Below are 15,900 nucleotides of genomic sequence, written 5' to 3'. Positions count from 1 at the left end.
ATGAAATACACACAGATATAGACAGCTATATAGATACAGAGAAAGATACATGCAAAACTAAATTTTCAGGTCAAACGTCCGTTTAAAATTCAAGTGTTTTTACATTATAAGAATATATGTTTTTTTTTCTGATTCCTTAGCTGCTTCAAAAAATGTAACTTCATGCAATGTAATATAGTTATGCTTATTTTCCAGTTCAAGCCAATACTCTTAAGATGGCTCTGAAGATTTTAAGCCATTGGCTTGAACTGAAGTGTTATTGCTCACAATAGCCTTTGAAACATATCAGAACACACTTGTCACTTATGAACATACTTTATCCATATTTTTCAATCCAAAGAGATTCCCAGAAAATTTCCTTGAAACATGCATACTTAGAAATAAAGTGACAAGAAGATTACAGAAAAGGAAATGAAACGAAGTTCCACTGACAGCAAAACATTTCAAATTATGTTGCTTTAGGCTGTATGCAGAAATAAATTTCAGCTTTATGCAATTATTTTATGTCTACTTCAACACAAAGGCAAAACATAAAGCAATAGATAGCAAAATATGTTATCAGCAGCAGGCAATTTCAAATATAAATGTAAGAAAATGTGTTATACAACTGCAGTCAGGTAATCTTTGGAGTTACATTACAGATGCTTACCTGCTCCAGCTACTGACTAGTGGTAAGAAATGTTTTGGGATAATCTATAATGGTTTATATAGTGTGGTTACCAAGAACTTGCATGTTCCCAAGTACATAAATGCTGTGGAAGTAAATTTTCTTTAAAGAATGAATGTAAACAGGTTTTTGATGCTTTTAATGATGAGACTCTAATGATATGCGTGATTTTTGACATTCAAAGTTTTAGGACAAAAGAATGTATCACGGTTAACGGATAAATGTCTTTCACAAATTTTACAATTATCCATTTAAGATAGTGATTCGACACAAACCTACAAGTGAATGGGGTAAAGTCTTAACAAAAGGCCGTCTAATTTATAAAGAAATGGATACTGAACTTGAGTCTACTATATCTGTACCTGATCACAAAGACAGAAGATGGGATTCTAGTGAAAAAATAAGATTGTACAGTTTAATAAATATTTTACTGTAGTCACAAATGTGGCTTAGAAAAGGCCACTGAAAATCTAAAAAAGAAGATGATGTATTTCTTTAGACAGTGAAACAAAAAAGGTATCTACTCAAAAGCTCCCTGTTGAGGACCTTGCAATTCATAATTAAAAATATTCTGAAAAACAAAGTTCCACTCAAGTGTTATTACTTATACAAATGACACTGTTCCGTATTTAGTACGACAGGATGTGGATTCTGCCTATAAAGTATTCCAATATACTTTTCATATATTACAGGACTGGCCAACTAGGAATTCATTCAAAATAAATGTTTTAAGAAAAGAAGAAATATTTTTAATTGATTAAAGTTTACTTGCTGTGAGTCACAACGGGTCAAAGTGGCAAAACTACTTTAATCAACAAACAGATAAACGAATATAAATTATATTTGATATATATATATATATATATATATATACATATATATATGGGACTACTTTGTTTGATAGAAAGCACATTTCACTGAAACCAATCAAACGGTCCAAATAAACAAGTATCAAATGCAAACACACTAACAAATAAAAAAAAAATACAAAATAAATACAGAGAAATACCTCTAGGAATACAGGTCAAGAAAGGATTAAAGGTGATCTATTTACCAAATTGCTGAATTTGGGATAGTCCTAGCATATAGAAGCACTATGAAAATAAAGTCTTTAACAGGAAGAAACAATGCATTAGACAGGTGGCCTTTGAAACCTCAGATGACGTTTAAGTTTTAACTACTTTCAGCCATTTCTCAGATACTTTCAAAAATCATTCTGAGAATTGGCATATTATGGTAAGTGATCACAGTTTCGTTAACAACAAAGAGTTGCTGTTTTCATACACAAGAATCCCTGATTTACTGGATTAGTTAAAATAACCAATCCGATTCCTTTACAATGGTCCCCTTTACTGTTAATGCACATTTGGATGATACAGTATTTGCAATTGCACAGGGGGAGGTAACTGCTGGGAGATTAATGGTCATAAAAATTAAATTCCAAAAGCAACCGTGAAATTAAAAATGTGACATATGGAATTTACTGAAATTGTAAGCCTATATATATATATATTGGTTCATATGGAAGACAGTAAAAGGCTGTGAAAATAAGACTGCAGGAGCACGTAATCAAAATTAAATGTAGCTCTTCAAATACAGTGATGGTCCACATTAATTGGTATCATGCAGAAAACAGTGAATGGTTTTGTTAAATGTGAGTTTGGTGTGACATCTCTAACAAATATGGAGAAAATAAAAAGGACACTATTAATACACAGATCATACAGTATGACATACTCTATATTACGGGTTTTAGCACAGACACTGGATGGGTACATTTGGTTTAAAGTAGCCAGGTGAGTGTATTACTTTAAGAGTTTTAGTAATTAGTGCAAGGTGTTACAAATGATTTGTTATAAAAGGACAGTTGCAGTCTGAATAACAAGCCTTGAAGGCATTTTTGCAAAGATGTCAGGTTATTCATTTAAAAGAAGCACGATTCAGACTCCTTATTTGGTACTTATTGTTTAGTAAAATACAGTTACCAGTTATGCAATAGTGAGATTCATGCTGAATGTATCTTACGCCACACATAACTATGCATTCTATGACACAACAGACTAAATTACCATCTGTACAAATTTTTTATAATATATAACATTAAGTTAGTTCCAGTTGCATTGTGGTAATTGAGTGTAGTCCAGGGAAGATACAAGAAATATGTACTCTTTCTCATGGGTACTGCCTTTGTTTAAAGAGTTAAGTTCAAAGCTCAGTTGTGTGTTAAATTATTACTGTTGCTAAAAATAATTTTAACTTCATTTATATTCATATAACATTATGTTTAAAATAATTCAAGAATTTTACAAGTAACTGGTATTGTGGAGAATTGTGGAGATTTGTTTGTATGACATATGTTTAAAATGGCTTTATGATTGTATTTTAGAAATAAAGCGCAGTTGTGTTATGAACTTACCATAACTGTATACGTTCAAGTATGTTCACTGTCACAGTAGTCTCAATAGTCAAGGACTTGCAGCATAAGGCTCAATGTCGGGTCCTGCTTGCAAAGTTTCCCCTCTAGGTCAGGGTGATGCCCTCCCACCCAAATGTCAGCATGTCTGTGGTAGAAGAGGTCACCTGCCATACCTTTAGTTCTTTTTTGTCTTGACTACCTCCACAGATTGAGGCTGAGACCTGAACATGACCCATCCAGGTGGAATATAAGTATTGCAACCCAAACAGAAAATGTCCTAAAATGGCCTCTCCAATTTCTAGGTCAGCTCGAGGAGAGCACCTTGCAATGAAAAGAGAGGGGGAAGGTAAATGGAGAGGTGACTGGGTACCCAATTCCATCTCCAGGATGCTCACATCAAAGGAAGAAATTGAATGGAGGGAGAAAAATATCACTTCAACACTGAACATAATTGAACATCTACACTTAAGGTAAATTCCTAACACAAGTACTATGTCCATCATGTTGTTCATTGTTGCAGTAGAGATAACATTTGGGAAGATTCCCAGAGCCTATGTTCCAGTGAATGGCTGGTTATGACAAGGTATTGGTCACTGTAATCTCTGAAGGACAGCCATGGGAAATCCTACCATGGCTCTAGGCAGAAGTTGCTGTCATGACATGCCCTAGAACAGTCCTGCCATGGGAATGAGTGACAGGAGCAAATATAATGAGCTAATCATTTACAGATGGTCTGTCTTCGATCTCAGTCTTCTCAAGGAAAGTATCAGCTACCTATGCACATCCAGGGTATGCAAGAGTCATTCTCCCTTGCTCTGTGACATAAGACAGGACATAGGCAGGAGGGTCTGGTTTACTAGCAATTCTGTCACCACCTTGGTGCATGAATGTTAGACTTGTGCAAAGTGCTACCCTATCCTTGTGGAAGCTAAGGGTCTATTTGCACACGAGGACCTGCAGACAGTCTGGGAATGCTGTCTGGTTAAGTGACTTACTTACTCAGAGTCACACATTAACATGACCATTTGTTTTGTGTCCAGATGTTCACATGCTAAAGCAACACTAAGGCTTTCTCCTTACTACACTTAGTCAAAGGGAGAACCATTGCTGCCTTAGCCAAAAAAAGACTGAGTAACACAGTAGATGTAACACAGTAGACAGAAGAGGAAAGGCTGAAAATATCACCCGAGGAGGACAGGGACCATGGAAATGGTCTACAAAAATAGGTCAGCTTATTGAGAAGGCATCTACTGCCCAGGCACCTGTAGTTGATGTCCTGCTGCAAAAAAAAAAAAAAGATTTAGAACTGCCTGTTTTCTGGAGAAGCAAAATATCTTCTACTGGCACACCCCACCTAAGGACCAAAAGTAGAAATATATCACTGTCCAGTATGTGTTTGTGAATATCGGCCTCTGTGCTGCTTAAGTAATTTATCAGAATGCTTTCCCAAGAAGGGATTGCAATATGCTGATATATGTACTATGCTTCCATGGTCAAACTGTAAAATACATACAAGCATGCCCCCCCCCCCCCCATTTGCTTATGTTCATCACTGCAGTGTTGCCTTAAGCATATGCAGGATATATAGGTTAAGTAGCTGTCAAATATTCTGAAGAATTTCCCAGCTAAAACTACAGTCATTTACTTACAACAATGTAATTTTTCCTCAGAATTTTGTTCTAGTTCCCCTAGATACTGAATTCCCTTGAGAGTGTGCCACACAAGCTGCCCATGGAATCCATGTTGACCCATAGAGTCTGGCACCAGCTTAAAAGGGACCCCCCCCAATAGAGGTTCACCTGTTGTATGCTCTAAATAGTGCACTCTCTTGATGCAGGGTAGCAGGTGGATGGAGCAGTGCAGGGACTGGACACATCCACTCAAGCTATTTCCCAAGTACCACTGCAGTTTTCTCACATGACACCTTGCTAGGAGGACCATTAGGTCTGAGAAGGTCCAGTATCCCACTGTTTTGAGAAAATCTCTTGCAGTAATGTGAGTATGTTGTGCCATGGAACTGAAATAGCTAGTCAAGAGTAGTAACTTTTCCCAAGAGAAGAAATGCCCTGTAGTTCAGTAAGGTTTTCAGGAACATGACTTGCCTACTGTCTAACAGGTAGGATCTGAGCAGGTTTAGAATTAGTCCTAGATTTTGAAAGCAGGTAAGGCTATATTGTAGCTCTGTCTCTTCCCGGGGGTTAGCACCTGAATCAAGAAGTTGTCCAGATGGAGAGAGATGTGCCTTTTCTTGGTTATGCAGAAGGCAAAGGATGGACAGACACTGCAAAAATCCTGGATGCAGCAGATAACCTAGAAGTCAAAGTAATACACTGGAAGTGAGATGCCACTTTTGAATCTGAGGTACCACCTGTCTGCTCTGTTTATATGTATGTGGAGGTAGCCATCTTTCAGATCCAAACTATGAAGACTTGAGGAAAGAGGATAGGCAAAATAACTTACAAGGTTAGCATTATACATTTTGTAATGATTAGGAAGTTGTTCAGCCTTGCCAAGTTTAAGATTGGCCTCCATGGGTCCTCTTTTTTATGGCAAAGTAATCTTGAGTAGAGACCTGTTTCCACTTCCTGTTTTGGTAGTCTCTGTTAGCTCCCTGCCACAGAAGGTCTTTTAATCAGGCGTGTGACCAAGTGTTTTTTGTTTACAGGAAGTCAGGCAGTTCAGACCACTGATAAAATCAGTCCAATATTCCACTTATCCTGGAGCAATGTTTGGTAAACTGACTTGCTCAAAGTAGCACAACAGGCCAATAGAGGCTGAGGCAATGTAACCCTGGAATAGAGCAAGCAGCTTCCTAACAGCTAGACACAGTTTCTCTGACCATTTGTGAACATCTAGGAAACTTGACCTTTTTTACAAACTGCAATCTGTACTCATTCAAAAAAATTCTATGTGCCCTGATAAATCTCACACACTCTTTTACAAGTAGTCTAGTTCACCTCTATATTTTGTGTGGGCGTGAACTGTGGAGGTGAGGTTGATGGGGGGGGGCAGCATTAAAGATTCATGCTTATTCCTTTTGGGGGAAGTAGTCTGAGGGCACTGCATTTCCCTTTTTACTCAACTTCCCATTAACTCTTATAGTGGCCTTTTTTCCCTTTTGGTTACATTTCTTCGTCTTGACTCTGGTGGAGGGGACAACTCTCAGAAGGATAGTTTCTACAGTTATTCATGGACAAACGTATGAAGCAACTGTTTCACACACTGCATAGTTAACTTCTTTTCTTCCATCTTTCTAAACACCTCTTTCATAGGATGGACCAAAAAGCAGATCCATTTCTCGAAGCATTAAAGAGCTGTGCTTTTACATGGTCTTGCAGGGGCTGGATCCTCAGCCAGGCATGTCTCTTAATGGCTGACTCTGTTGCTGACAACCTGCATGATGCATCTAAAGCATAATACACACTTATGGTGATGTGCCTGGCAACTTGGAAGGTCAAGCAGCACTAGTCTAATACCATCTCTCTCTTGACTTCACTGTCTTCTCAGGTTTGCCCTTCATTTGGGACAGTGAAGTCCTATGGAACTTTAACATATGAATTTGGCAAATAAGGGCCTGAAGACCTGGATGGCAGACGTGTAGACTTTCTTCCCAAAATGGTCAAATATCTTTCTTTTCCTACCCGTATGAAGTGGCTTCTTATTTGGAACTCTAGCTAACTATTTGCTGGAATACATGGACAACACAGCCAGAACAGCATTCAAGTTCTTATACAGGTACTTGCACAAATCAATAACCTTCTAAAATGGTTTGGCCTCCAGGGAGCAGGGGAGTGGGAATCTGGCTCCAGAGATCCACTACTAAGCATCTTCCAAGTCTTTACTCATTCCTCACTAGAGGAACAGCTAAGAGTTTTAGCTTTGCTAAGCTCAGAGGCTCCCCTGTACCTTTTCCAGGGTATCTCAGAAATCTGCTGATGCTCATTTAGACTTATCCTTCACTGTCACCAACTGAAAAGTCCTCTAGAGCAGAAGCAGAAGATAAAAAGTTCTCCATGTCTCACTCATATCTAAGGATGGGGGGGGGGGGCACAGCTGCTCTACACATGCCAGTTCATCCACCTTGAGTCAGAGGAATGAAATTATTTGGGGAGGGGGATGCCTCTTTTTCATTTTTGAATACGGAACCTGACATCAATAGTTTATATGAAGATAGTTACAGTGTTTTCCTGAATAGAACAAACTCCTGAGTCAATCTCATCAAGTACTAAGAGGGGATGAGAGGAAGGCTTGCCCAGATCATGCTAAGGCAAGAAAGGCAGACATCAGAGCCTTGGACGTCTTGGCCCTTACTTTGGACAGCTGATCATCTTGGAGATCTTTGGTCATTATTGAGCAAAGCAGCATTATTATTCATGTAGCTGTCCTTGAGAGCAAATATCAAATTAATACCACCCTCGTCTGCAGTTACCAAAAATGGGTGCTGGAACCAGAGGCTGTAGAGAGGCAGCTAGACAGAAGATTGAAGTGTTTCACCTCCAGAGTACGTACGGTCATCCAATTGTACAATGGCTTCCTGAAAGGCAATGCTAGACATTTTGGTCCAAACAGTTATGAGAGATGGAGGTTGCAAAAATTCCTTAACACAAACTGCCCTGAAGCCTAGGGTTGCCATCAGCCTCCCAGATTTCCTTCTCTCAAGGGCACTTCTCCTTCATTTTAAGAGTGAGGCACATAGGGACAGCTTGACTAATGCCATGCAGTCCTGGACATGGCGACCAAGCTTTTCTTCATGTAGTCCTGGAGAGATTTGGCTCTATGTTGATAGTCTTCCAACTGAATCTAATACAACAGAGAGAGGAGGTAATGTTATGTACCATGCCCAAGCAACTCATACTCTGATTATGGAAGCCTTTGTAGGAAATCTACTTCCTACATTTAATACACTTATTGACTATATTCTAGCATTTGTAGCCCCTTATGCTTGAAATTTCAAGCTTTTAAACATGCAAGAAAATGAAGTTAAGTACTCACCCATAATGTTCCATCTGAGTAGTTGTACTTCATTTGTCTTCAACCTGTGAGTATACAGATCCCTATCGGATCCGAGATAGCAGTTTCACCAGCATCTGATCCGAGCTCCAAGCTCCTCCCCTTACCCATAATACCCTTCCATCTCCTCCCTTCCCCTCGGATCAAGTTTGCTGCACCATCAACCTAAGCCGGACCCAATTAAACCTTATCACAACAGGTTATATACAAACCTACCCAGTAAGAACAGGAGAGCTGCAGAGGTGCTCTCTCTCACCTACCAGAGTAATAAACCATAAGGTCAGGGGGAAGGAGGGAGGGTCGGTTGAAGACAAATGAAGTACAACTACTCAGATGGAATGTTATGGTGAGTACATAACTTCTTTATCTGAAGTAGTTTACTTCATTTGCTCTTCAACCTGTGGGACAGAGTACTCAGCTACTAAACACCTGGGTGGCCCTCATGTAAGGATATTCCAGAGCACCGCAGAGACAAAGGATGCTCTCTCTTCTAGATATTATGTCAGCTTATAGTGAGAAATGAAGTTATGAGACTAGGACCAAGTAGCCGCAGAACAAATATCATCCAGAGACACTCTGGACCAAAAAAAGCTGCAGAAGTAGCCATGGATCTAGTAGAATGTGCTTTTACTTGACCCAGGGATGACAAACCCCTGTCTTTGTATACTTGAAGACATGAAGAAATACAGAAATGAGAATTCCAGAAATATACAGAAATGAGAGCTCCATCGAGCCAAAGTTACCTTGGAGATTGGTTTGCCCAGGAAAGGTTTAGAGTAAGACGCAAACAACTTGTCAGACTTGTGAAAGGTCTTAGTTCTGTGTAAGCAAAATCTCAGTTGTCTATGTACGTCTAACAACTGCAATTTATATTCACCCCTGTTCTGAAAATTTGGAGAGAACACTGGTAAATTAATCAGCTGGTTGATATTAGTCTCAGAAGCCACCTTGGGAAGAGAGGATGGATTGGTATGAAGTGACACCATGTCCTTATGGAAAACCATATATGGAGCTTTTATAGACAATGCTTGAAGTTCTGAAATCCTCCTAGCTGAAATGATAGCTACTAGGAAGGCCGTTTTCCAGGATAAAAATTTTAGGTCCACTGACACAGCCAGCTCAAAGAGTGGAGCAACCAGAGCCTGTAAAACCAAAGCCATGTCCCAAGGAGGGGGAAGGATCCTTCACCAAGGGGTCTTAAAAGGAAAGCACCCTTAATAAAGGTTTTACAAAGTTTAGAGGATGCTAAACAAACCATGTTCTCGCCAATATGAAAGTTGGAAATGGCAGCCAATTGAACTTTCACCATTGAATAGATAGCACCTTGATGAAATATATATGCCAAGAATTCCAACACCGCTGGTACAGGAGTTGTGAAAGGATACAGATCACTTTGAGAAGCCCAGATGGAAAAACACTTCCATTTACTGCAGTAAAGCTTCCTGGCAGACTATTTGTGAGCTGCCACCAGAATAGTTTTGACCAGAGAAGATAAGCCGGGAGAGTCCTAGCTATCACGGGAACTGGAGCAACCAAGGAGTGAGCTTCAGACTGTCCAGGTTTGGATGTGTAACCCCTGGGGGGTGAGAGATGATACAGAATTGGATCTAAGATCCAAGGAGGAGCTAGAAGATGAGATCAGAGGAAGGGAAAGCATACTTGGCGTGGCCAGAACAGGGCAGTGAGGATCACTTTGCACCCCAGCCTGCGAGCTTTCTGGAGGAATTTCGAAATAAGAGGCAATGGGGGGTAAGCAAAGAGAAGACCGGGAGGCCAAATATGAACTAGAGTGTCTCTGGGAGACTCTCCCTGTGGGAGGTTCAGAGCAAAGAACTCGCTGTTGGAAGGAGATGCGAAGAGATCACAGCAAGGCCAAACCCACTCGAGGAAGAACTGCTCTGCTACTGAAGGATTCAGAGATCACTCGTAAGTCATCAGAACAGTCCTACTCAGTTTGTCCGCCAGTATGTTGGACCATCCCGGAATGTGTGTTGCTACCAGAAACCAATTGGTGGAGCTCGCCCATTCCCACACTCTCATGGCCTCACGACAAAAGGGGCAAGCTCTGGTTCCTCCCTGCTTGTTGATGAACCAGACTACTGACATGTTGTCTGACTGTATTGCAATAACTCCCAGAGGGGGAAAGGCATGAAAAGTCTGCAATGCTAAAAGGACCGCCCTCATCTCTAGGACACTAATATGCAACTTGATCTCATTCGGGGACCATGTGCCTTGGACTGTCCTTCCCAAGCAATGCCCCCCCCCCCACCCTAGCTGAGAGGTGTCCATGGTCACAGTGGCTTGGGGAGGAGCTGCAATAAATGGACGCCCCTCGCCCAGTTCCAAGGAATGTATCCACCAGAGGGACTCCCCTGCCAGTCCTACTGATGCATATTGGATGAGTCAACGGCAGATCTAACCATGACCATTGGACCGCTAATGTCCACTGTAGAACTCGCATATGAAGATGAGCACAGGGAAGAATGGTAATTGTGGCTGCCATGGAACCCAGAGCTCATTGTACCATCTCTGCTGATGGGCGGTGTGACTGAATGACCAGGGTCACATGGAGTCATAAGCTCCGAATTCTCTCCGGGGTTAGAAAAACCTTCATTTGCAGAGTGTCTATCCTTGCTCCAATGTACTCTTGAACCTGGATTGGGATCAGAGAAGATTTTGTTGTGTTGATGGTGATTGCCAGGTGGCCTGACAGCTTCAAAAAGTAGTCTCTGGCTTGAAAAAGTAAAGAGATCTATCGAGCATATCCAGTCTTTCACCTGCAGATAAGGCAGGATGGATTGCAATGTGACTATCCAAAACTTCTCTTTGGCAACTGACAGGTTGTGGGTGGAAAGATCTAGAATAGGTCTTAGGTCTCCCGTCTTTTTTGGCACCAAAAAGAACCTGGAGTAGATTCCCGATCCGGACTGTCACGGGGGAAGGGTTGGATGACTAGTTTCTTTAGCAGCTTGTCTATTTCGAGCTCTGCTACCTCCCTTTGCATGGGTGGTATGTCTGGGAGGTGTTTTGGTGGAAGAGGGAAATCCACAAAGGGGATAGAATAGCCTCTGGATATGATCTGAAGCACCCAACAGTCTGTTGACATGGACTCCCATGCCGTTAGGTTCAATGAAATATGACCCCCCCCCCACAAATGCCTCCAGAGCAGAGCAGTCGGGTAACCCCTCAGGGCTGCTGCGCGGGCCTGTAAGAATGGTTCAAGACCCCATATTCCTCGGACCCCCTCTGCATCTGGGCCAGCATCTATCAAAACTGCCTCTGCCTCTGGGGGAAGATAAGTCCTGAGCGTCCCGGGAATACTGAGACTTCCGGAACCACATTTTCTTTTGCCCTCGCTGATTCCTAGAGAAGGATGGTTGAGAGTTAGAGAAGCAGATCCTGACGGCAGACAGTGTTTTCCCGTCCTTTTCACTCTGGATCAATGTCTCGCGAACGGTCTTCCCAAACAAGGTAGAATCATCATAAGGGGCATTAGCAAATTACGTTTAAAGGGCTCCGTGAACTGACACAGCCTGAGCCAAGCATGATGCCTTATGGCAACGCCAGACCCAGCCTCCCTTGCCGCTCCTTTGGTGGCATGCGAAAGGAGGTGCATGGACATGTTGGATACCATTTTTAGTGTGGCCATCCACATGGATAATGTGCACTTATCCTCCAGTGACATGGACTCCAGGGATGACTCAGCTAGCTCTTTGACAAGGACGAGCTGCAGTCTGGTAACATGTGCCAAGTAATTCAGCTCTCTTGGTAGCTGAGGCATACACCCACTTCCCTAGGTGATCCATCGTCCTGGACTTTGTCAGATGGATCGTAGAACTTTCTTGGGCTAGTTCTTTCTTGGTGGCCATTGCTACCACCATAGCATCTACAGGGGACCCTGTGTTCCAACTAGGTCTGTCCGAAGGGCGACTTAGGATCTTGTCTGAGTGCTTCTGAACTGGCTCCACGGTGTCCGGTTCCTTCCATGCCCGGGAGGTGATGAGATCCACCAATGGGTCCATGGGGGGGACCCAAGAAGTAGACGGGCCCATGCCGAAGGCCTCCAGAAACACAGACTCATCCAAGGTAGGCTTGGGGGTGGACCCCCCCCCCTCACTCGTGCATGATTTTCATGATGTCTCCAAAGGAGACATCATCGGGGGTGAGATCTGGGGGAGTCTTCCCCCTCCTCCAAGTCAGTGTCCTTGGTGAGGGACTCTGGAGAGGAGTCCATAGGTTCATAGGTTCATAGGTTCATACTAGGCTATCTGCCCGAGGGCATTTACAAGCCTAGCCCATAGTTTTGTGGCTTACGCCACCCCTTTAGTATGGGGAACTATACCCATTATTTTGCTGTGCCTCTGTTGAGCAGTGACACTGAGGTAATCCCTGGGGTATATCTGCGATCTCCCATCCATTGGTCAAGATTTCTCTTGAACAAGGCCAGCGAGGTGCTCTGCCTCACATATACCGGGATTTTATTCCACAGCATAGGGAGTCTTTGGGTGATGAATCTATCCCTCCAGCACGTCCTATTAATAGCCGTGTCGAGGTTTACGTCTCCCGCCCTTGTGGCTCTGACGGATCTAGATTTTTTGAGGTGAAGCATATTCATCAAATCTGGGTTTGACATGGCCTTGTATGTTAGGCAAAGGTCACCTCTGAGCAAGCGGTAAGCGACTGAATAGAGCTGGAGTTCTTTCAGTCGGGCAGCATAGGACAGATGTTTGAGACCCTTTATCCTTTTGGTGAGGAACTTTTGTGGCCTCTCCAGCTGCTGCAAGTGTCGGGTCAGATACATTCCGAATGGGGCATTGTACTCAATCATTGGTCTGATGAGTGATGAGTATAGGGAGACTATGCCTCCTTTTGCATGCCTGCTTGCGAGGAGCCTCTTCGGTGGGACTCTCCACTTGCAAAACAGTCTGTTGTTCCGCAAGAACTGCCTGGGGCACATCGGGCACGGGCTGTCCCTGAGTGAACAAAATGACCAAGGTCACATCCAGAGCCGAGGGAGCCGGGGTGGAATCCAAGGAAAAAGGAGTCTTGACCCACCCGTGAGGACCCTTTCCACCAAATCGAATGCCGAAGGAGAATGAGCCTCCTGAGCCACCAGTAAGGAAGCTGCACTCCCTGGACCCAACGGGGGAATCGGAGCCGAGCCTGCAGGTGCCAGGATGTTGAAGGGGGGACCATGACCCGACATGGTCAGAGCTGATGGAAATCCCGCCTTGGATCAGAAGCCCAGACTATAGCTCTGAGAGCTGCTCAAATCCAAACTCGTTGGATCAGACATGTTGAGGGCAATGGCCGGTGTCGAGGTACAAGGTGCCACCGGTGCCGACCCCCTGACTCCGAGACTTCTCAGATCAGAAAATTCCACTACTGAGGGTCAGATCGGAGAAGGAGTTATTGGGGTGAAAAAAGGGAGCGAGCTCCCCACTCAAGAGGGAGAGGGGGCTGGCAAGATTCCCATCTGGATCTGGGTGCGAAAAAATCTTATCATTTTGCCCATCTCGGCTTCACTCAAATTTCTGTTGGAGCGCGACAAAGAAGCCACTGATGCAGTCCTCGAAGGTCGGTGAAATAACACCCTGGAAGAAGGTCTAGTCTCCTCCGGCAAGAACCTCTGCGACCGAAGCCGGGGAGCACTAGGCCTGGAAACAGCCTGAAGTTTCTGTGAAGGACCCGACAGACCCGACCGGTCCGGTGACCTCTTCCTAGCTTTGACCTTATCCTTTCTCAGTATTTCCCCTTCAACAGACCTCTGAGCAGGAGGATGAGTCCTGGCCTGGGAGGAGGAAGAGGCAGAAGAAGTAGAAGCAGTCAAAGCTGTGACTGCAGCAGTTGCACAGACAGCCGCCCCCGAAGCAGACAAAAGTCTCTTCATCACAAGCTTGATCTTGCAATCTTTCAAGGCCCGCGAGTTAAAACCTATGCAAATAGAACAGTCAGTGGACAGATGTGCAACTCTTAAACAAACCATGCACAGAGTGTGGCCATCCCTTGGGGACAACTTGTGGCCACACTCTGCGCACTTTCTAAAGACAGGCTTATTCTGCTCAGCCATGCCCGAAAATAAAACAGAAAGAAACCAATGGTTTCCAGCAATTACACAAACACACTAACTACAGCAAAACTCTTTTTTTTTTTCACGATGCAACGTGAGGAAGGGGAGGTAAAGGAAAGGAAAACCCTAACACAGCAAGAACAAGTACACTCTTACCCAAAAACCCTGAAAGACACTATAGAAAAGCACCACACCTGGAGCTCCAAGACCACCATGTGAGGCAAAGCCGCAGCAAATGAGATCTGGGGGAAGGAAGAAGATGAAGGGGTATTTATGGGTAAGGAGAGGAGCTTGGAGCTCAGATCAGATGCTGGTGAAACTGTCATTTTGGATCTGATACGGATCCGTATACCCACAGGTTGAAGAGCAAATGAAGTAAACTACTTCAGATAATTAGATAAGTACTTCACTGACAAAAAATGTCATCTACAACCTTGAAGCCAGGCACAATTAATGGACTGACAACATTTTATTAACTTTCAATCTTCTGATATACAGCAATGAGAAGAAAAAATGCAAGATGGTGCATACAGACACTCCTTTTATACCACAGTTGTGCTGATGCCTAGGTTGGAGGGTATCTACCAGGTTAGACTGGGAAGGGTGAAAATCTCTGGAATCCAGGATGGAGGGTGTACTTAACCACTTTTGGACTTCTGTTGTGAAAAGTGCAGTCAGTACTTCCACAGTGAAAAATATGATTAACTTCTGGTGTTGTGCTTATTTGTATTTGACTTATAACACTGAAAAGAAGCAGTAATGCCTACAAATAAGAAAGGTACAAAAATGAAGAAAACGAAAAAGAAAATAATTGCACCATTCTTCATAAATGAGACACCCTGTTATTTAAAATATTTTGCAAATGCTTCTTAAGCAAAAATTAGCATTTCATCCTATGCTGAAGCCATTAAGTAGGCAAGCACAGCCTGCCCTCTGAAAAGGCATTATATGCTTCATGTTACCACATACTTGGCAAGTCTGTAACAAATAATGAGTTCCTGAAAACTCATACTGACAATATCATCCAACCTGAGACGCACACATGCACACTTAGATGTATAAGCAAATGAAAGAAGTGCCAATATGTTTAATAAATTTATATTAAAGCTCCATCTGAATGTAAAACAAATTATGGAATCAGAATTTAATCCTCCAGCAAAACAGTATCCAAATACTTTAATGTAATGTTTTATCTATCTAAAAAAAGAAGTTATGTCTTACCATAACGTTCCATCTGTATTGTAGATCTTTATTCATTCATTACTGATAGGACTTTGGTTCCGTCCTCGGAACAGACATGGCCGTTTCCAAGCTCTCGCTAGCCAAAAACTCTCAGCTAAGACCTACCCATAATGACCCTCTCATAGTTACTCCAGATCGAGTTTGCCCGCCCCTATATAATATACATAGCAAGAGAAAAACAGTAGGAGGCTCTGTCTGAGAAAATGCCCTAACCAGGAGTTCCTAAAGTCCACCAGGAATCTAGTCAGGGGGAAGGAGGGCGGGAAGTAATGACTGAATAAAGATGTAAAACACAGATGGAAAGTTATGGTAAGACATAACTTCTTTATCTGATGATGTAAATCTTTATTCATTCCTTACTGATAGGACCAAGTCCCCAGCTACTTGAGACCTGAGTGGCCCTAAGGAAGGATATTCCTGAGCACCATAGAACCAAAAGATGCTCGTCCACTGGAGGCCAAATCCAATTTGTAATGAGAGATAAAGGTATGAGGT

General features: G+C 42.7%; 1 protein-coding gene across 3 annotated transcripts in view; it reads right to left on the bottom strand.

Annotated features, from left to right (window-relative positions):
• LOC122795841 (spindle assembly abnormal protein 6 homolog) overlaps positions 1 to 15,900 on the bottom strand; it is a 1,219,651-nt gene that overhangs the window by 39,694 nt on the left and 1,164,057 nt on the right. The gene's annotated exons all lie outside the window — the stretch shown is intronic.

The sequence above is a fragment of the Protopterus annectens genome, chromosome 2.part2 (assembly GCF_019279795.1).
Source record: "Protopterus annectens isolate FY-2018-M chromosome 2.part2, PAN1.0, whole genome shotgun sequence".
Lineage (NCBI taxonomy): Eukaryota > Metazoa > Chordata > Ceratodontiformes > Protopteridae > Protopterus > Protopterus annectens.
This window is presented reverse-complemented; position numbering and strand designations above follow the sequence as displayed.